A 23,532-nucleotide genomic window follows, 5' to 3' on the forward strand; every position below is an offset into this window, starting at 1 on the left:
AAAAGTTAAACAAATGATGCATAACGCTTCCTAAAGGTGGTAAGAAAAACGTTATTCAAGGTAAGAGTACTACAGCTGAGGTCTTATAATACGGGAGAGAGATTGATTTTAAGTCTGACTCCAGCAGGGACACAGCTGGGATTTATAGCTAAGGAACAGGGTGGGTCCATGTGATAGCAAAGAGAGACTGGGAGACTGAAAAGCAATGAACAACAACAGAGTGGGTGTCAGTGGATGGAAACTTATTAAGACGACCATAAGTGTGCCGGTGGATTCTGGCTCAACTGAGAGGATCATTGCTGAGGCTAGGCAAGACTGATAAGATATTGAAGTGAGTGATAAAGAATTTGATCTGATCTGAGGGTGGTCAGATCAAGGGTGAAGTATGTTTTCTAAACTGAAGTAGCAGAATCTAGCTTAGATTAGACTAAATGGACAGACACCCCGGTATAAAGACATGAACCAAAGTTGGCAGTGCGTTAATGAACTACTGCTGCATAACAAATTATCCCAAAGCAACAGCTTAAAACAATATTATCTCATACTGCTGCTGAAAGTTGGGAATCCAGGAGTAATTCAGTTGAGTGTTCTGGCTCAGGTTTTCATGAGATTTTTGTCATCTGAAGCCTTGACATGGGCTGGTGGATTTCCTTCCAAGATGGCTTACTCACATAGCTGTTGAAACCAGTTTCCTTGCTGGCTATTGGGAGAAAGCCTCAGTTCTTTCACATGGGCCCCTGGGCTACCTGAGTGTTCTCAAGATATGACTAAGCTGGCTTCTAGAGTGAGTGATCCAAGAGGATGAGCAAGGAGGCTGCAGTGCCTTTTATGACCTACAAAGGCATAGTCAGACACTTCATTTTCATTTCTACAATATTCTAACATTAGAAATGAGCCACTAAGTCCAGCCAACATGTAAAGGGGAGTATAAGGTCCACCCTTGAAGGAAAGGACTTGTGGACATACTTTAAAACCCATGGCCACAAATTGTTTACATACTTGTATGTCCAAAATGCATTTTCCTGCAAATGCTTTCAAATAATTTATCCATTATAGCATTAACTTGAAGTTCAGGACCTTGTCATCTAAGTCAGGTCCAGATATGGACCAGGGTGCACTTGGGCACTATCTCAAGTGTTCAGTCACTCAGTTGTGTGCTACTCTTTGCGACCCGATGGACTGCCGCACGCCAGGGTTTCCTGTCCACCATCAACTCCAGAGGCGTGCTCCAACTCAAGTCCATTGAGTTGGTGATGCCATCCAACCATCTCATCCTCTGCCGTCCCCTTCTCCGGCCTTCAATCTTTCCCACGTCAGGGACTTTTCCAATGCGTCACTTCTTCGCATCAGGTAGCTAAAGTATTGGAGCTGCAGCTTCAGCATCAGTCCTTCCAATGAATATGCAGGAATGCTTTACTTTAGGATTGACTGGTCTGATCTCCTTGCAGTCCATGAGACTCTCAAGTCATCTCTAACACATCAGTTCAAATTATAAAAGTGTAGTTCCTGTAGACCTGATGATCTGTGAGCAAAAGAGATGAGTTGATCTGCTCATTTCACAGCCAACATACAATGCTGGGTCAGGCATAGATAACCTTCATAGACACTCCTGTTCCAGAAAGGGGAGGGGAGATAGGAGTCAACAGTAGCAGTTCTGAAATCCCACAGGTTCTTGTTGGCAGTCCTTTGATTAGGATTTAAGGCCTGGAAACTTCCTAGGCTTCAGTCTCTGAATTTTTAATTCTGCCCTCTGACATGATTCCATTGCATGAAAGGTGGATAGTATATGGTTACAGTGAAACAGTCTCCCTAGCCTACTTTCTGCTTGTCGAAGGTAGAAATCCAGAGGTCTCTTATTTTGTACTATTGCTGGTCCTTTCAGTCCAATCTGAACTTAAATATGTTATTTTAAAAACTTGGTGTGTCTCCTGATAGTCTTACTGGTTTTCATGGCAAAGCACCCCACTCCAAAGCCACCATCACACATGTCTTCATAATAAGGCCTAGTCTGTCTTGGTTTTCTGCTGAGATAGCTGAGGGATAACACCCTGAAACCTGGTAGAAGTCTTATTGTGTGACTGAAATGATCTCTGAGTGACACCCCTAAACTCTTTGGAGGGCATTGGCCTGCCTAAATAATGCCATGAAGCATCCCTTTCCAGCTTTCTGAGGCTTAACAAAGAATTTTACAGTCACACTTATCTTTAGACCACCTTTATTAAAAATAAATAAAGGAATAAGAATTGATGTATAGGTGCTATAAAATTTTATGTTTAGACCACCTTATCTCAATGCCCTGGATAGAACCTTGCTTGAGAGCCATTAATTTTAGCATCCTCTGTCATGTTAAAAGACTAGAAAATTTCCAATTCAGGAAGTTTTGTCTTATTTTTTAATAGTCTTTCTCTTAAATATATATTTTTTTAATTTCCCTTTATATTTTACTATAGGCAGCAAGAAGAAATCAGGAAGCACTTTTGGCTGTTTGGCTGGAAATCTCCTTAGCTAGATATCTCAATTAATTAAGTACAGTTTCTCCTTCCTGGTACATTTTCTGCTTTTCACAAACTGCAGATGTAGTGGACTTTTCTCTGCACACTCCCCGGGCTCTTTTTTCCTGCCACTACTTTCTGCCACACATCCTGGGTGCACCCCTGTGATCCCACTTAGAACGTGTTTGCTCAGTGAGATAAAGGGGATCGAATCCCTGGCTTCAGTGCTTCTGCTGGCCAGAGTTTATGTACCTTTCTCTAAGATCTTCATGTTTTTGCTATCCAACTTCCATCACCTGGCTAGGTCAATTCTGGAAGCTCATACTCACAAGCATACTGGCAGGGACTTCTATGCGCATGTGAGCACACACATGTACGTGTACACAGTAACATCCCTGAGAGGAAACTTGCACACGTGCAGAATTACAAGCTTTCTTCTCTAGGAATATGAATTTTGGTAAGCACCTTTGTACTCACAACGAAAAAGTAACTTTCTTTGTCCTGGTTGTTTCCTTTCACTTGTTAATTAATCATGTCACCTTGCACTTCTAACTCTGTGCTGCTACGGCTGCTAAGTCACTTCAGTCAAGTCTGAGTCTATGTGACCCCATAGATGGCAGCCCACCAGGCTCCCCCGTCCGGGGGATTCTCCAGGCAAGAACACTGGAGTGGGTTGCCATTTCCTTCTCCAACGCATGAAAGTGAAAAGTGAGAGGGAAGTCGCTTAATCATGTCCGACTCTTCGCGACCCCTGCATAGGACTGCAGCCTCTCAGGCTCCTCTGTCTATGGGAATTGCCAGGCAAGAGTACTGGAGTGGGGTACCATTGCCTTCTCCATCTAACTCTGTGACTTATCCTCAAAGGTTACAAAATCTTGGCATTTGCTAGTGACACGGACTGACCTGCAGAGCAGCGAGCGGGTTGGAAGCACTCGCCATGAACAGCTGTATGACATGCGCTTGCGTTCTGCATTCTCCCATCACCTTGGACAGCTTCACAGTACCAGTCACATTGGTCTGATCCATGTGGGGACAGAAAACAAGGACCTTTGGGCTCAGGTGACTCGGAGAAGCTCTCTCTCGTTGTGCACCTATCTAGGTCATTCCTTGTCAATGTTGTGTCCCTCTTGCTAGCCTACAACCCTTTATGGCCAACAACATTCTGAGTGAGGCCTTCTGTTCTTTCTCTCCGTGTAGCTTTCTGTGTGCTCCTGTCTACATGTGCCCCCAAGTGCTAACTCCATGTAGCAGGAAAAGGCCAAAGAGCCTCCAAGAGCCCCAAGAGACTGTGATAGGCCTGGGTCTTATCCAATGTTGTGAGAAAGGTGCACATGGATACAGGGTCTCTTCAGATACAAAGATTGGAACCTGAGGCCATAAAGGTAAGGTGGCATCCCTACACGTCCTCCCTTCTGTTTAACAGTACCCATGAACACGGAGTCCCCGAACAGATGATGCCCTGCAAAACTTTCCCTTTCTGGGCCCACAGCTCATGCCTCCCTTGGGCAGAAAGCAGCTTTTCTAGCTCAAAGGCACCAAGAGGGCTTGAACCACCCAGGCCACAGTGATTTGCTAAATATCAAGACTGTCTTTCAGTTGCTCTCATTAGGCCCAGGTAGGACTCCCTACAGACACGCATCTCTGCTTGCCTACACAGCCCACATGCCAAGGAAGCCAGCCCCAAGTTGGGCCCAGGAGTGTCCAAGACGGTCACCTGGAATGCAGCTTCCCTCTGAGTGTCACCTGGTTTCAGATCCCCTATGACTAAATCAGAGATTTTGCTTCATCGAGACTGCTCAAATTCTCTCAAATGCAGATGCACACTTTTGCCCCTCAGGCCCCCAAAGCCAGTGGCAAGACCCCAGAGGAAAGAAGGAATTCTCGTCAGGACTTTCAGCATGCACCATGGGGTATCTTTGGCAGGACGGCTATTGCCTAGACCCTGGACCCTGAAAACCAGCAGGCCCCGAACTGCCCCCAGGGGCTTCCCTGTCTCCCACTCTCCTGAGGTCCTTTGGGACATGCAATTACTCCTTACTCACTCCGTTCCCTCCCTCATAGGCTCATCCGGGCAGAGGGTCAAACACGTACAACCACCTGTGATTTCCTCGCCTTTCTGCACTGCCAGGGAGGCAGGCTGGAAGTGCCTGGAGGCATGCCACGCTCACATCCTGTCTCTCCTAGGATGCCTGTGGGTTTGCAGGTACAGCTTACTTTAGCATGTCTCCCGTTTTGTGTCACAGTGTGTGCCACCCTCAGGGAGGGAGTGTGCTGGCTGAAGGGCTGCTCCTGGGCAGCACTGGCCCAGGACCTTTCCAGTTCTCCCTCTCACATGTGTGGAACAAGTCTCCAGTGCAGCAGGCAATCTTAGCCTCCTCACCATTCTGGGTCTTGCCATAGCCACATCCACCATTTCAACAGGCCAGCAGTGTTCCCCCAGACTCAGGGATCCATAGGCAGTGGTTTCAAAGTCCCACCCCACCTGATATGCCCTGAGTGAACCCTCAGACCATGAATCCCTTTTCCCAGTCCAAACACACACAACAACACAGTAGAAATGGTGAGTGTGTTTTGTGTTTGGTCTAATTGCAGATATCTGGAGCCATGGACGGGAGTTACCACTGGCCATCCTTTCTTCATTCCCATCCTGGACAGGGTCAGTGCAGAGATACGGAACAAACCACCTTCAGACTGGGAACGCCTCGTGCCTCCTCTTCTGGTTACTCAGCACCTCCTTTCCTGTCGCCTTCATCTCTGCATCTGCCCTGGGCTGGATACACAAAAACACACACATAAACACAGCCAACACAAGCACATGTGTGTATACACACATGCTTGGCATGGGGACACAAATGCAAACAGGGAATGCAGGTGTTTCAGGAGCTGAAGACGCCCATGTCCAGCAATGTCAGAGATGGTGTCAGTCGGCATCATGTCCTGCCTTTGGGGCTCCCTGTCCACCTCTTCCCAAATTCATCCAATTTTCCCAAGGCAGCCTGAAGCCACTTCGAGCGCAGCATGTGTGGTGGTGGTGGTGAGATCTGAGTGGTGAATGTGGAAATTCACCCAAGATCCCAAAGTCAGCACACAGGTGCATTGGGACCACTGAGAGGATGCCCTTTCAATGATAGGCCATTGCAGGGTAAGGGGCGGGAGTGAAGGGCCCAGTTAATCTCAAACTCAGTGAGCAGCAGGAGGCTGGAGGATGGCAGGACCCAGGGACGGATGATTCTGACACAGACCCTTAACTCACCCTTCCTCTAGGCCTCTAGAGGAATAGGGTATCACCTAGGTATCACCTAGGACTCTCGAGCTGCAACCATAGCTGACTTGAGGGAGACTTACTTCACTCACAGACACACCGAGTCCCCCATGCCCCCAGTCTCAGCAAGTCACCTGCTACGTGCATAACCCAAATGCCGGCTCTGCAGCCAGCTTGCATGAGCCTGAGCATCCCATTTGGGAAAGGATAGTGTCCCGGCTACGATAAGGCTGTCCCTCAGGGCCTACCTCCAGACCCCCTCACTACATGTGTTTCTGTCAGTTATCTCTGATGGAAGAACCTTCCTCCCTGAGGTAGTACTTCAGGGGATCATCCCACACGTCATTGCTGATGAGCTGCTGGCAACCCGAGCAAGGTCAACCCAGGGCTGACCAGGCCCCGAACCTTCCCATGAGCAGCCAAGAACTCCACCATCAATCATCAACTTTGTGCAGGCCCAAAGCAACCCCACATCAGCAATCCTGTTCGATTCTGGGCCATTGTGGCCTGAAAGCCAGTTGAGAAAATTAAGGCTCCTGGTGTCTAGACTGTGGCTGGGGGATCCCCATTCAAAGTCCCAGAACCAGTGGACTGGAGTGGAATGACATGCCCTGTACCCTGCAGAAAGACAGGGGAGACTGGGGTGGACTCCACAGGTGGAGCATCTACATGCTTGCACACCCACATTCATCACCCTGGGAGCCACGTTTTACCGGTGATGTCAAGGTAATACTCCTTAATGATCATGGTGTTCAAGAAGTAGGAGTTGTCCTGAAAGGAAAAGACCAGCTTGCAGGGGGACTGCAGATGGTTCCGCACCTGCACCTGCCAGGATAGGGAGGAGGGAAAAGGTGCAAACTTCTAGGGGCCTTAGCTTGCCTCCCAGGCAGGCATTAACAGCTTCCACGACGCCTCTCTAAAGTCTCACAGTGCAGCAACATGGCTAACAGGATCCTCCCACTCCCCGCCAGGTCCCATACCCACCCTTCCTCAGTCTCCCTCACTGACGTTCAAGTCTATCATGTAGCGGAGAAAGTCTTGATCTTGGTTGCTGATCATGATGGAAACTTGAGGGTGGCTAATATTCTGCTTTAGGTCAAGAAGCCATTCAGGGAGCTACATGCCAGGCCAAAAAGAGCCAGGAGCATCAGTCCTAGTCTGGGGTGAAACAAGGATACTGGAAAAGGCATCTGCAAGGAGCTGGGTACTGCCTGTTACCTGGCCACCACTGATGTCATCAGGCTTTGCCATACCATCAGACAGGCTCATGGCTCTGGGCCCCTTGTTGTGGTGTGCATCTGAGGTGGTCTGCATTCTCCAAGCAGGGGCTATTTCTGACCACTACTGTTCTCCTCCAGACCTGTGTATGCTGGGTAGTGGCATGTCACTGCTTACATGGTCAGATTTGCAGTCCTGTGACAATCCATGTTTGAAAGCAAAGGGGTTGTGTGTGTGTGTGTGTGTGTGTGTGTGTGTGTGTGTGTACGTGTGTATGTATGTGTGTGTGTGTTGTGTGTGTGCATATGAATGACTCACATGTCTCAGCTATATGCCAGGATCACCCGCATTTACAGCAATAACTGTGTGCCGATGCTGCTCTGGTGTACCATCTCTGGTCATTCCTGACTTGGAGGCCTCAGATGCTGCTCCTCCTCAGATGCAGGCCTGAAGGAGACACTCAAAGGTATGGCTGCAACGTGTACATATGTAGCCCTGCCCGGATCCTACTCGGCTGGGCCTTTGGAGCTTGCCAATTGCCCAGGACCACATTTCTTTCAGGGGCCTCCAGTGCCCTTCCTGTGCCCTCGCCCCTCCCCCTCCTCCTGCTCCTGCCCCATCTCCTCCTTCTCATGAGCAATGGACCCAAAGGAGCAGCAGAAAGGATACAGTTATGGCTCAGAAGCCAGGGATGCCCTGGATGATGGCACTTCCCCAAGCCAAGTGATGCTTCCTCCTCTGATGGTAGGCCCTGTGGTTTTGCTCACACTCAGAGCTCAGTTCCACCTGCAGGGCGGCCAGTGCCTTCAGGACGTCTAGCACTTGGTGCTCACTCGGGCCTCCCGGCCTGTCCTGGCCTTGCTCCTTTACCGTCTTCTCCTCCAGCTCTTGGGAGGACCACTGTTCCCACTGCTCATCTGCCACAGCTTCCACCTCTTCCATGATGTCTTCTGCAAGCAGCTGGAACTTCCACCCGATACCTGCCACGTCTCCGTCCACCAGGGTCTCGCTGTCTTGCACTGCCTCCACCCTAGAGAGGATGGCTTCTTCACCTGGCGTGACAACTGGTGGTTGCAAGGTTCCAGCTGCACACAGCATCAGGACGGCAGATCCAGGGATGAGGGGTGGGGGTTTCTTCCTGAGTACTGGGGCTCACAGCTAAGAAGGTCGGGGGTTCCAGGACACTCCCGCCTTCCTTTGATTGCCTCTCACGCTCCTCTTGGCCCAAGCTGGGGCAGATGTGAAGGGACACGATATAACAGCACAGACAATGGTGCATAATGGCGGCCCAGGCTGCAGTAAACCTGTGGGACCCACTAGCTCTTTGGGGGTGGGGAGTGAGGGGGATCGTCGGGAGGCGGGGATTGGTGTGTTGGGGATGGCGTGAGGCCAAGGAAAGGGGTGCCGCACAGCCCAGGCCAGGGTGAACGGGCCCTGGGACATCAGCGGAAAACAGGCAGGAGCCTAGGCTGTGAGCCACGCACAGGCTCCTTGCCCAAATCTAGACCAAAGGCGGAGAGGGTAGTGGGCGGCACCCTTATGGACATGCCCCTAGACCGGAGGGCATCTTCCGCGGTTCCTGTGCTCCGGTGCCCCGACGTGGCCAGATTCTGCCCCAGAAATGTAGAGGGTTTTGCATATGGCTGGGGTATCCCCAGGCGCTGTCATTGACCTGGCTCTGGAAATTCCAACCACGGGTTCATGCTCCGCAATCCAAACAATACACTCCTGTGTCCCCCAGAACCGGCAATAACTGGGAGCTCTCCCCGACTATCCCAAGGATATGCAGGGGTGCCAAATGGCTGGATACTTTTCTTCATGGGACAGGGAGCCTGTTGCTGTCCTGATGCTAGGGGAGTAGGGAAAAAACCCCAAATTTGCTACAGTTGATCTTCACTGTTCAGGGAGACCAGAGCCTTAGGGTGCAGAGCTCACTCTTTGTCTCTCTATCTTTGCTTCCGGCATAGCACTGTTTGGGGCAATCCTTCTCTATGTGTACCAGGGGCTGATGTCTGTGTGTCTCTGTCTCTCTAAGTAGTGTTGTTGCCGTCTGCCACTCTCTGGACAGCAGCTCTCAGAAAAGACGCTTATCCTTTGCAAACCCTTCGCGTCCTGAGTGAGTTGCAGCAATGGGAGATTAGACGGTTTTAGTCCACACGTTCGGAGAGAGCTTTCTCAACCTTGAGAGCCAACAGTGGGCGGTCACTGCTGAACTGCAGAATTGGACGTGCGACCCTCCCTCCCTCGCTGGACAGATGTGAACACTGCACAGGCCTGAGGTGGCTTGGCCACACTTTGCACAGAGGGAGAAATGGGGCCCGCTCTGCTGGCATGAGGGAACTCCCTGAACCTTGTTCGAATGCCTGCCAGGAAGACTCTAAAGACAGTTCCCCTTAAGTTCCATGACTCACCGGTGTCGGAGACATGCATGTCTGCCATTTACCCTATTGAGGCCCTTTCAAAGTGGCACTGTTCTCCATGTGAGAACACATCCCAGCCTGCCCTGTCACCCAAGCCTGTGGGGCCTGGAGCAGCAAGAGGACCAAGCTAAGCCAGCCATCCTATAGTCCTGATATATGATACATGCATTCTACAAAGAGCTTGAACACGGGCAGGACCCACCTGATTCAGTGCAAGGACTGAGATGTGGGCTCAAGAGTGTTTGTTGGGGGCTTGAACAAAGGCAGGACCCAGCCTGGTTCATTGGAGCGACTGAGATGTGGCCTCAGGAGTGTCTGTCTGGATGAACAAGGGGTGGATCCAGCCGCAATCAGTGCAGGGACCGAGATGTGGGCTCAGGAGTGTTTTTCGGGTGCTTGAACAAGGGCAGGACCCGGCCTGGTTCAGAGAAGGGACCCAGATATGGGCTCAGGAGTATTTCCCACGGATTTCAGCAAGTGCTGGACCTAGCCTAGTTCAGTGTAGGGAACGAGATCAGCCTGAGAGTCAAATGCACGCCAAGGAGTGTTTGTCAGGGTCTTGAACATATGTAGGACCCAGCCTAGTCCAGTTCAGGGGCAAAAAATGGAGTCAGGAGTGTTTGTCTGGGCTTGAATATGGGCAGGACCCAGCCGCTATCAGTGCAGGAACCAAGATGTGGTCTTAGGAGTGTTTGTCGTGGTTGATATGGGCAGGAACCAGCCTGGTTTGGTGCAGGAACCGGGATGTTGGCTCAGCAGTATTTGTCATGGCTTGAACTTTGGAGGGACCCACCCTGGTTCAGGGCAGCGAGTGAGATGCAGGCTCAGTAGTGTTTCCTGGGGGATTGAACAAGGGGAGCACACACCTTAATTCAGGGTCAGGGAGCAATTTGTGGGCTCAGGATTGCTTGCTGGGGCTTAAATAAGACCGAAAACCAGCCTTTGAGTCAGATGCAGGCCCAGAACAGTTGGTCAGGGACTTGAATATGTGCAGTTCCTGGCCTGGTTCAGTGAAGTTTCTGATGTGTGGGCTCAGGAGTGTTTGTCAGGGGTTTCAACAAGGGCAGGACCCAGCCTGCCTCAGTGCAGGGACCAGGATGTGGGTTCAGGAGCATTTGCAGGGGACTTCTGCAAGTGCTGAACCCAGCCTATTTCAGTGCAGGGAACAAGATATTGGCACCGGAGTGTTTGTCAGGGTCTTGAACAAGTGTGTGGATCACAGTAAAGTGTGGGAAATTCTGAAAGAGATGGGAATACCAGACCACCTGATCTGCCTCTTGAGAAATTTGTATGCAGGTCAGGAAGCAAGAGTTAGAACTGGACATGGAACAACAGACTCATTTCAAATAGGAAAAGGAATACCCCAAAGCTGTATATTGTCACACTGTTTATTTAACTTACATGCAGAATACATCATGAGAAACGCTGGACTGGAAGAAACACAAGCTGGAATCAAGATTGCCGGGAGAAATCTTAATAACCTCAGATATGCAGATGACACCACACTTATGGCAGAAAGTGAAGAGGAACTGAAAAGCCTCTTGATGAAAGTGAAAGTGGAGAGTGAAAAAATTGGCTTAAAGTTCATCATTCAGAAAATAAAGATCATGGCCTCCAATCCCATCACTTCATGGGAAATAGATGAAGAAATAGTGGAAAAAGAGGCAAACATTATTTTTCTGGGCTCCAAATCACTGCAGATGGTGACTGCAGCCATGAAGTTAAAAGATGCTTACTCCTTGGAAGTAAAGTTATGACCAACCTAGATAGCATATTCAAAATCAGTCTAGTCAAGGCTATGGTTTCTTCTGTAGTCATGTATAGTTGTTAGAGTTGGACTGTGAAGAAGGCTGAGCACCTAAGGATTGATGCTTTTGAACTTTGGTGTTGGAGAAGACTCTTGAGAGTCCCTTGGACTGCAAGGAGATCCAACCAGTCCATTCTGAAGGAAATCAGCCCTGGGATTTCTTTGGAAGAATGATGCTAAAGCTGAAACTCCAGTCCTTTGGCCACCTCATGCGAAGAGTTGACTCATTGGAAAAGACTCTGATGCTTGGAGGGATTGGGGGCAGGAGGAGAAGGGGACCACAGAGGATGAGATGGCTGGATGGCATCATTGACTCGATGGACGTGAGTCTCAGTGAACTCCTGGAGTTGGTGTTCGACAGGGAGGCCTGGCGTGCTGAGATTCATGGGGTCGCAAAGAGCCAGACATGACTGAGCGACTGATCTAATCTTAACAAGTGTAGGACTCAGCCAAGTTCAGTGTAGGGAGCGAGATGTGGGCTCAGAAGTGTTTGTCAGGGCTTCAACGTGGGCAGGACCCACCTGCTTCAGTGCAGGGACCGAAATGTGGCTTCAAGAGCATTTATCAAAGTCTTGAACAAGGGCAGGAACCAGGCGGCTTCAAGGCAGGGCGTGAGATGCGGGTACAGGAGTGTTTCCAGGGGGATTGAAAAAGGGGAGGACACACCTTAGTTCAGGGGCAGGCAACGAGTTGTCAGCTCAGGATGGTTTTGTGGGGGCTTGAACAAAGTAGAAACCATTCTAGTTCAGTGCAGGGATGGAGATGTTGGCTCAGGAGTGTTTGTCAGGGATTTGAATGAGGGCAGGGACCAGCGTACTTCAGTGCAGTGAATGAGATATGGGCTCGTAGTGTTTCCTGGGGTATTGGTCAAGGGGAGGACACACCTTACTTCAGTGGCAGGGAGAGAGTTTTCGGCTCAGGATTGTTTGCCGGGGCTTGAACAAAGGCAGGAACTATCCTGGTTCAGTGCAGGAACCAAGATGTTGGCTCAGGAGTAGTTTGTCAGGGTCTTGAACAAGTGCAGGACACAGCCTAGTTCAGTGCAGGGATGGTGGTGGAGGCTCAAGAGTGGTTGTCGGGGAGGTTGAACAAGGGCTTGACCCAGCCTATTTTAGTGCAGGTACTGAGATGTGGGCTTAGGAGTTTTTGTCAGGGATTTCGACAAGGTCTGGACCCAGCCTGGTTCAGTGCAGTTCGTGAGATGAGGGCTTAGTAGTGTTTCTGGGGGTTTGAACAAGGGAAGGACTCACCTTAGTTCAGGGGCAAGGAGCGAGTCGTCGGCTCAGGATTGTTTGTCAGGGCTTGAACAGAGGCAGAAACCATCCTGATTCAGTGCAGGGATGGAGATGTTGACTCAGGAGTTTTTGTCAGGGAGTTGAACATGGGCAGGACCCAGCCTAGTTCAGTGCATGGACTGCGATGCATGCTCAGGACTGTTTGTTGAGGGTTTGAACAAGGGCAGGACCCAGCCTAGTTCAGTGCAGTGACCGAGATGCAGGCTCAGGAGTGTTTGTCGTGGGTTTGAACAAGGGCAGGACCCAGCCTAGTTCAGTGCTGAGACCGAGATGTGGCCTCAGGAGTATGTGTAGGGGGATCGAACAATGACAGGACCTAGACTCGTTCAGTCGGAGAAGTCAATGGCACCCCACTTCAGTACTCTTTCCTGGAAAATCCCATGGATGGAGGAGCCTGGTGGGCTACAGTCCACAGGGTCACTAAGAGTTGGACACGACTGACCGACTTCACTTTCACTCTCATTCTTGGAAAAGGAAATGTCAACCGACTCTAGTGTTCTTGTCTTGAGAATCTCAGGGATGGGGGAGCCTGGTGGGCTGCCATATATGGGGTCGCACAGAGTCGGACACAACTGAAGAGACTTAGCAGTGGTAGCAGCAGACTCGTTCAGTGCAGTGACCGAGATGTTGGCTCAGGAGTGTTTGTCAGGGTCTTGAACAAGTGTAGGACCCAGCCTAGTTCATTGTAGTGAGTGATATGTGGGCTCAGGAGTATTTGTCGTGGCTTGAACATGGGCAAGAACCCATCTGCTTCAGTGCAGGGACTGACATGTGGGTTCCAGAGTATTTGTCAGGGTCTTGAACAAGGGTAGGACCCAGGCGGCTTCAGTGCAGGGAGTGATATGTGGGATCAGGGGTGTTTCCTGGGGGGCAGAGAGTTGAACAAGGGGAGGACACACCTTAGTTCAGGGGCAGGGAGCTAGGTGTCGGCTCAGGATTGTTTGCCAGGGGGCTTGAACATGGACAGTGCATGGACAGAGATGTTGGCTCTGGAATGTTTGTCGGGAGTTTGAACAGGGGCAGGACCCAGCCTAGTTCAGTGCAGGGACTGAGATGCAGGCTCAGGAGTGTTTGTCAGGGTCTTCAACAAGGGCAGGACCCAGACTGCTTTTGTGCAGGGACCGAGATGTGGGTTGAGGAGTATGTGTTGGGGGATCTAACAAGGGCATGATCTAGACTGGTTCAGTGCTGGGGATGTGATATGGACACAAGAGTGTTTGTTGGGGTCTTAAACAAGGGCAGGACCCAGCCTAGTTTAGTGCAGGGACTGAGATGTGCGCTCAGCAGTATGTGTTGGTGGATCTAACAAGGGCATGACCTAGACTGGTTCAGTGCACGAACTAAGACGTAGGTTCAGGAGTATTTATCGGGGTCTCAGAGCAGGGAGTGAGATGAGGGATCAGGAGTGTTTTCTGGGGGATTGAACAAGGGCAGGACAGACCTAATTTCAGGGGCAGGGAGCGAGTTGTGGGCTCACGGTTGTTTGCCGGAGGCTTGAACAAAAGGCAGGACTCAGCCTGCTTCAGTGCGGGGACTGAAATGTGGGCTCAGGTGTATGTGTTGGGGGATCTAACAAGGGCAAGACATAGACTGGATCTTGTGCAGGGCATGAGATTCAAGTGTAGGACCGAGCCTAGTTCAGTGCAGTGACTGAGAGGTTGGCTCAGGAGCATTTGTCGGGGCTTGAACATGGGAAGGACCAACCTGCTTCAGGGCAGGGCCCGAGATGTTGGTTCAGAGGTATGTGTCGGGGGACTAACTAAGGAAGAACCTAGACTGGTTCAGTGCAGTGACCGAGATGTGGACTCATGAGTATTTTCCAGGGGTTTGAGCAACTGCTGGACCCAGCCTAGTTCAGTGCAGTGACAGAGATGTGGGCTCAGGAGTGTTTCTCACGGTTTGAACATGGGAAGGATACAGCCTGCTATTGTGCAGGGACCAAGACTTGGGCTCAGGACTGCACTGGAAAAAGGTGATTCCATTACTAATGAGTGTAATGCCTATGTATAACAATTAGGTGTAACTAGTCCATTGTGCCATTTAGGAGCACCTCAAGATGCAAGGCAAATGCAAGGAAGTAGGAAAGGGGGAATTAACAGTACCACAATTATAATGGGGGACTTTAATACCCCACTCACACCTATGGATACATCAACTGAAAAGAAAATTAGCAAAGAATCATGAGCTATAAATGTACTTGTGTGTGTTATCTGCCTTTACACTTACTGTAGTGCCTCTAGTATGGCAGGAGGAGATACTATATAGTTGGCCATATTTAGTAGTGTCAGGAAGTTACCTAGAACAATTGGTAGAGTTGGGAAATTGATAGAAAAGTCCTAATACAAAGATGTACCTTCTAACTAGTGCTATCTTCCTTTTTCTTAAGTGGAGAAGTACTCACCAAGAAAGTGAAATCCCAGATATCAGGTTATATGATCTCATAATTGGAATTTTCCTAAGATAGCAGTCTACATGCATATAAGTGAGTCCTGGCTCGAGCCCCGTTAATTATGCTAAATGTTAGAACATGTCTGATAGAACACATCTCCGACAAGTCTCACACACCCTCCCTAAATTAATATCTCTTGAATTTCTAAGCTATGACTCTCTACTTGGTATAGTATCATAGGCTGAGGCTTTAAGGTTGTAAAAGCTCATAAAGGACAGAGACCACATTAATTTATTACATTTGGAAATATCTCCTCAAGGCCTGCAGCCAGGTCTGGAGCAGCTGCCATCACCCTAAATGTCCAGAAGCTAGATCTGAAATCTGCCCTTCATTCTCCTCTCCAACTTCCTCCATCTTATCACCAACCTGTGGTGTTGTCTGTCCCTTGCCCTGGAAAGATACTTTGTTCTTACAGTCTTCATCATCTTCCGTGGGTGCCTACCCATTGCCTATATTTCATACTGTCTGCTGATTGAATGAACACAATTTATGAATGGAAAGCAGAGGCTGAAGACAGGCCTGCACAGAAGCTTCTGAAGTTACCTAGTGGGAATCTGCATTGACATGTGGCTACGTTGAGTGTTATTAGTGACTTGAATCCTGTTCACTTGGGCATCTGGGAAATGCACATTTTCAGTCTGAAACTGGCACAAAAGGCTTTTTTTTATTATTTCATTTTTGTGTACACCTTCTCTATAGTGTCCTATACCTGGTACTGTTACCTCCAAATATTCCCAGTTGAATGTGTCTTGGGCCTGATATGCACATATTCTGTCTTTTAGGCTTGGCTAAGATGGGAGGTTCAGAGGTCTTGTTGACACAATTTCTCAAATTGGTAGAGGACTTACAATCTACAATCTTTATCCATTACCAGGACATGTCCTTTGAAGGGCTGCAGGTGTTAACAATGAACTTGCCTGGACCCGTGCTTTTGTGGCCCTAATGGTCCTTCATAGAACTGAGGACCATTTGATTATCCTTAGGCACTTCAGTTTGGACTGGATTTTATCCTTTTGTTTGTTTTTTAAGCAGATGTATACTTTGCAAGCTAGAATTGGTCTTGTGGGCTTCTCACAAATTCAGAGGACTGGCAGTAAGACTGGTGGCCATAGATGAGAATTTTTGCCATGGAAAAGGTGACCTCATCACACCTGCAAACCCTCTGTGGGAAAGGCCCAGGTGGCTCCAACCATTTACAGGAGACCTTGTGATCCTGTAAGCTCCCCAATGGCTAGTGCAGCCTATTGTCTTGGTTAGGGAAGGTTAACGAAGGCATGATTACCATAATGTGCTTGCTTTGTGTCATCACTAAAGTAATAGGCAGAAATTGTTTTAGATAACATCCATTTGCAATGACCATTCCTCAGGATTGGTGAGGTCCCATCGTCAGGATTCAATTGATGGGTAAGAGAGTTCTTTACCATTTTCATTTTGCTGAGAACCTAAGTAAGTACGGTGAGTATCATTAAGTACTTAGTCCAGTCCGACTTCTGACCCCATGGATTGCAGCATGCCAGGCTTCCCTGTCAATCACCAACTCATAGAGCCTGCTCAAACCCATAACCACTGATTCTATGATGCCACCAAGCATTTCATCTTCTGTCGTCACCCTCTCCTCCAGACTTCAAACTTTCTCAGCATCAGGTTCTTTCCCAATGAGTCAGCCTTTCATTTCAGGTGGCTAAAATATCCAGGATCCAGTTTCAGCATCAGCCCTTACAATCAATATTCTGAACTGATTTCCTTTAGAATTGACTCCTTTCATTTCCTTGCAGTCCAAGGGACTCTCAAGTGTTTTCTCTAACACCACATATCAAGAGCATCGATTCCTTGGAGGTCAAGATTCTTTAGGTCCAATTCTCATCTCTGTACATAGCTTTGATGAGACTGACCTTTGTCTGCTTTATAATGTGCCGTCTAGCCTGGTTGTAACTTTTCTTCTAAGCAGAAAGCATATTTTAATTTCCTGAACAGAGTCACCATCTTCAGTGATTTTGGAACCTGCTCCCCCCAAATAAAGTTTCTCAGTGTTTCCGTTGGTTCCCCATCTTTATGCCATGAAGTGATGGGACTAGATGCCATGAATCTCATTTTGAATGTTGAGTTTTAAGTCACCTGAATCACTCTCCTCTTTTACTTTCCTCAAGATACTCTGTAGTTCTTTCCGTGTTCTGCTACATGAATCATGCCATCTGCATATCTGATGTTATTAATATTTCTCCCAGAAAACTTGATCCCAAACCCTGTTGCATTCAGTCTGGCATTTTGTGTGATGAACTCTTCATGTAAGTTCAATAAAGAGGTTGACAGTACACCTTGAAATATTCCTTTCCCAACTCAGAACCTGTCTGTTGTTCCATTTCCTTTTCTGACTGTTACTTCTTGAACTGCATACAGATTTATCAGGAGGCATATAACATACTCTAGTAGTCCCATGTTTAGAAGAATTTAAAATGTTTTGTTGTGATCTACACAAACAAGACTTTGGCATAGCCAAAAAGGAGTAGATGTTTTCTGGTGTTCTCTTGCTTTTTTGATAACCCAACGTGTGTTGGTAATTTGATCTCAGGTTCTTCTGACCTTTCTAAATCGAGCTTGAACATCTGGAAGCTCATGGTTCACATTCTATTGAAGCCTGGCTTTGGGAATTTTGAGCAATACTTTGCGAATGTGTGAGATGAGTGCAGTTAAGCAGTAGTTTGCACATTCGATGGATTGCCTTTTATTGTGGTTGGAATGAAAACTGAACTTTTCCAGTCATCTGGTCACAGCTGTGTCTTCCAAATCTGCTGGCATATGGAGGGCAGCACACTCACAACATCATCTTTTAGAATGTGAAAGAGCTCAACTGAATTCCATCACCTCCATGAGCTTTGTTTATAGTTATGCTTCTAAAGTCTGACTTGACTTTGCATTCCAGGACGTCTGGCTCTAGGTGAGTGATCACACGATTGTGCTTAACTGGGTCATGAAGATCTTTTGTGCATAGTTCATCTGTGTATTCTTCCCTCCTCTTCTTAATAGCTTCTGCTTCTGTTATCTCCATACCATTTCTGTCCTTTATTGTGCCCCTCTTTGCATGAAATGTGCCCTTGGTATCTCTGATTTTCTTGAAGAGATCTGTAGGCTTTCCCATTCTATTTATTTCCTCTATTAACTGGTTTTGATAACTGAGGAAGGTTTTATCTCTCCTTGCTATTCTTTGGGACTCTGCACTCAAATGGGTATTGTTTTCATTTTCCCGTTTTTGTTTTGCATCTTTGGTCTTTTCAGATCTTTGCAAGGCCTCATCACTTTGTCATTTTGCATTTCTTTTATATGGGAATGGTCTTTATCCCTGATTACTGTACAATGTCACGCCTCCACCCATAGGTCTTCAGGCACTCTGTTTATCAGATAGAATACCCTGAATCTATTTATCACTTCCACTGTATAATCATAAGTGTTTTGGTTTTGCATGTGTAAAATATGCTAATCTCCTATTTCATGCAGAGAAATCTTCACCCAGACTTTTTTCAAAGAAATACAGAGAACCCTTTCTGTTATTCAGGAAATATATGAAATATAGCTGTACTTTTTTGATGTTTTAGCTCAAATATCAATTTCTAATTCATTGAAAATTCTCTATTTCACGTATATAGTTCAGTTCAGTTTAGTTCAGTCACTCAGTCGTGTCTGACTCTTTGCAACCCCATGAATTGCAGTATGCCAGGCCTCCCTGTCCATCACCATCTCCCGGAGTTTATTCTAACTCACTTCCATCGAGTCAGTGATGCTGTCCAACCATCTCATCCTCTGTCATCCCCTTTTCCTTCTGTCCCCAATCTCTCCCATCATCAGAGTCTTTTCCAATGAGTCAACTCTTCCTATGAGGTGGCCAAAGTACTGGAGTTTCAGCTGTAGCATCAGTCCTTCCAAAGAAATCCCAGGGCTGATCTCCTTCCAAATGCACTGGTTGGATCTCCTTGCAGTCCAAGGGACTCTCAGGAGTCTTCTCCAACACCACAGATCAAAAGCGTCAGTTCTTCAGCGCTCAACAATCTTCACAGTCCAACTGTCACATCCATATATGACCACTGGAAAAACCATAGCCTTGACTAGATGAACCTTTCTTGACAAAGTAATATCTCTGCTTTTGCATATGCTATCTAGCTTGGTCATAACTTTTCTTCCAATGAGTAAGTATCTTTTAATTTCATGGCTGCTCATTATCTGCAGTGATTTTGGAGCCCCCAAAAATAAATCTGACATTGTTTCCACTGTTTCACCATCTATTTCTCATGAAGTGATGGGACCAGATGCCATGATCTTTGTTTTGTTAATGTTGAGCTTTAAGCCAACTTTTTCACCCTCCTCTTTCACTTGCTTCTAGAGGCTTTTTTGTTCGTCTTCTCTTTCTGCCATAAGGGTGGTGTCATCTGCATATCTGAGGTTACTGATATTTCTCCCAGCAATCTTGATTCCAGCTTGCACTTCTTCCAGCCAAATGTTTCTCGTGATGTACCCTGCATATAATTTAAATAAGCAGGGTGACAATATATAGGCTTGCGGTCCTCCTTTTCCTAATTGGAACCAGTCTGTTGTTCCATGTTCAGTTCTAACTGTTTCTTCCTGACCTGCATATAAGTTTCATGTGTGCAAATCTAGAAAAAATTTCATAAGTGAATAATCAAGATTTCATATTTCATATGAGAACATTTCTCCCCAAATTGTTATATGTGAAATACACAAAATTCCAAGTCTCATATCAGAAGACCTTCATTCAAGCTTTCTTGATGGAAATATAGAGAATTTCACAGCTCAAGCATAAAAATCTGTGGGAAAATTCTGCATTTCTTGTAGGAGAATGAATGCACTTTTTTCAAATGTTAAATAGACAGTATTCAATATTTCATGAAGGAAAGACAGCACAAAGATTTTCAAATGAGAAATATGAAAAAATTCCATATTTCATGTGAGAAAAACCTGTGACTATATTTTGATATGTGAAATAGCCATTTTTGTATTTCCTGTCAAAGAATCTGCATCCCGATTTTCATATCTCTAACATGAAAAATTCCACATTTTACACAGAAAATATTGTATCTATACTTTCATGTGAGAATTCCACATTTCTAGTTGGAAAAATTGTCCCCAGATTTGTACATGTGACTAATAGAGAAATTTATATTTCACATTCTGAAATATGCATCTAGATTTTCATATGTGAAACTGAGAATTTCATATTTTGTGAAGGACTATGTCATTTCAGATGTCTGTACTTGAAACAGGTAATACCTTCATCAAGAGGCGCCTTAATTCCTACTATTCTTCTGTCATTTGGGTGTTGTCATCTGGATAACTAAGTTATCATATCGCCCACATAAATTTTGTGTCTAGCTTGAGATTCATCTGGGATTTTATTTTTTCATGATGTCCTCTGCACAGAAGTCAAATAACCAGGGCAACACTAGATAGCTTTGACTTATTCCTTTCCCGATTTTGAATCACTTCATTGTCCCGTGTCCAGGTCTAACTGTTGTAAATTTAATAGCGTACACATTTCCCAGGAGACAGGTAAGGGATTATAGTATTCTTTTCTCTAAGAATTTTCCAAAATTACTTTTCTTTTTTAATGGTTTGTGTGCAATTCACAGTGTCCAAGTCATTAGCAGAAACAATTAAGCAGATATAGATGATTATATAGTCCATACATCAATTCATGTGTACCTGTTATGACTGAATCCCTAACTACACATTTCTGTGTTTTTTTGTTTGTTTATTTTTTGGTCATTGTTGCTATTGTCATTTTCTCTCTTTATCAAGTAGTCAAGTACCAAGTAGTCAAGTCAGTATGAACTTGCCAACTTATTCTACAGGAATTAAATTATGCCCACAGCAGTCTCTGACCCTTGAGACTCACTGAATGGAATTAAACTTTGAGATTCAAAATCAGACATCGGTACTCTGGGAAAATGTCAGGAACATTCAAAATATAGCTAGATATATTCAAGTGCTGACTTTTTGAGCCCAGTTATGCTATTATATTTTATGTGGAAAGTTCTGCATTTCTTCATGCTGACGACAATTCATCATTAAGAGAAATTTTCTAGGGGGAAAACAACAACAACAACAAATGTGCTTGATTGCATGTTGGAAGTCAAAGTAATGCCAGTGACATGTGTACGTAAGCAACGTCCCATCAAACAGAGTAATTCATGTCCACTAATGTTTCATGTTTTGCTGTCAAGGAAAAAGAATAATAGAGTTTTCCAGGAAACACTGAGAAGTTCAAAGAAGGCAGAAATGTAGAAGGATATGAAATACACCTCTCTCAATGTATAGATCAGAAATAATACTTCTACATGGTCAACAGTTTTCCCAGAGCATCAGATAAATACTAGCAGAAGACCCTAGTCCCCAGAGTGCCCCATGTGGGTTTCAGACATACCTGGGTGGGAAGGAATTAGGATGGGAGAAGGAGTATAAGAGGAAGCAAAACAAAACCTGAGCCTTGTGGTGGGAGATGGAGAAGCAGGGAAGAGATTTCCAGAATGAGGCAAGCCCCTTCAGTAAAGGGTAAATTGCTTTGGACTAAAAGGAAGCAAGGTAGAACAGCTGATGAAATATTATTTATGTAGAGCAAAAGTTACACAGATAATGTGTGTCGTGGCTCTATATGGCCCAAACTGCAATGCAGCTCAACCAGTGTGCATGGGGTCTGGAAGCTGGACACGGGATTTAGAGAGCCATCCTGGGAGAGGACTGTTGTTGGTTATGTGGAGATGGCCTGACGGAGCACGTATGAGTAGTTGTGTAGCAGAAAATGCCTTTTGAGAAATCACAAACTGCCAAAGAGGCAGGACCTTACTGCTGTGTCACACTCAGGAGGTAGAGATACCTTTGTAGCCACTCCTCTTCCTGCCTGTTAACACCTACTACAAGGCAATAGAGAAAGACCAGTCAGAAGTACTACTCATGCTTCTGCAAAAACACGCTAGATAATGATCCCATTAAGGCCAAATCTCTTCTGCCCGTGGCTGCTGGCTCCTATTCATAATTGGCACCACCAGGGTTCCAGCACTCCAAGCAGCTGTACCACATCCTGTGCTCACCCAGGCAGGCCCCGGTGTGCCACGAGTTTCTCAGGGCAGACTCCTTTGGTGACCACATGTGAGGAAGGACAAAAATTACACCAGAGACCCAGGGATAGAGCCATTAAGCAAGAGGATTGGAAACCTTCCAACCAGTTGTGCACGCGGCAAATTAAATATACATGATTAATGACACAGACCCTGTATCTATGGAATACATCAAAAGATGAGAAGAGGCCAAAGGAAAGAAAATGCCCAGGATCAGGAGTATACTAACACATGTATATGGAATTTAGAAAGATGGTAACGATGACCCTATATGTGAGACAGCAATATAGACATAAATGTACAGAACGGTATTTTGCACTCTGTAACCTAGATAGCATATTCAAAAGCAGAGACACTATTTTTCCAACAAAGGTTCGTCTAGTCAAGGCTATGGCTTTTCCTGTGGTCATGTATGGATGTGATAGTTGGACTGTGAAGAAGGCTGAGCGCCAAAGAATTGATGCTTTTGAACTCTGGTGTTGGGGAAGACTCTTCAGAGTGCCTTGGACTGCAAGGAGATCCAACTAGTCCATTCTGAAGAAGATCAGCCCTGGGATTTCTTTGGAAGGAATGATGCTAAAGCTGAAACTCCAGTTCTTTGGCCACCTCATGTGAAGAATTGACTCATTGGAAAAGGCTTTGATGCTGGCAGGGATTGGGGGCAAGAGGAGAAGGGGACGACAGAGGATGTGATGCCTGGATGGCATCACTGACTAGATGGACATGAGTCTGGGTGAACTCCGGGAGTTGGTGATGGACAGGGAGGCCTGGCGTGCTGCAATTCATGGGGTCACAAAGAGTCGGATACGACTGAGCAGCTGATTTGATCTGATCTGATCTGAAGAGAAGGCGAGGGTGGGATGATTTTAGAGGTTAGCATTGAAAAATGTATATTATGATATGAGAAACAGATCTCCAGTTTGGATTTGATACATGAGAGAAGGTCCTCAGGGCTGGTGCACTGGGATGATCCTGAGGGATGGGATGGGGAGGGATGTGGAAGGAATGTTCATATCAGGAACACATGTAAACACATGGCTGATTCATGCCAGTGTATGGAAAACCAACTACAATATTTTATTTTATTTTATTTTTGCTTCCATGTTCTGGCTATTATAAACAGTGCTGCGATGAACATTGGGGTACACGTGTCTCTTTCCCTTCTGGTTTCCTCAGTGTGTATGCCCAGCAGTGGGATTACTGGATCATAAGGCAGTTCTATTTCCAGTTTTTTAAGGAATCTCCACACTGTTCTCCATAGTGGCTGTACTAGTTTGCATTCCCACCAACAGTGTAAGAGGGTTCCCTTTTCTCCACACCCTCTCCAGCATTTATTATTTGTAGACTTTTGGATTGCAGCCATTCTGACTGGTGTGAAATGGTACCTCATAGTGGTTTTGATTTGCATTTCTCTGATAATGAGTGATGTTGAGCATCTTTTCATGTGTTTGTTAGCCATCTGTATGTC

Source organism: Bos taurus, chromosome Y, assembly GCF_002263795.3.
Source record: "Bos taurus isolate L1 Dominette 01449 registration number 42190680 breed Hereford chromosome Y, ARS-UCD2.0, whole genome shotgun sequence".
Taxonomy (NCBI): Eukaryota; Metazoa; Chordata; class Mammalia; order Artiodactyla; family Bovidae; genus Bos; species Bos taurus.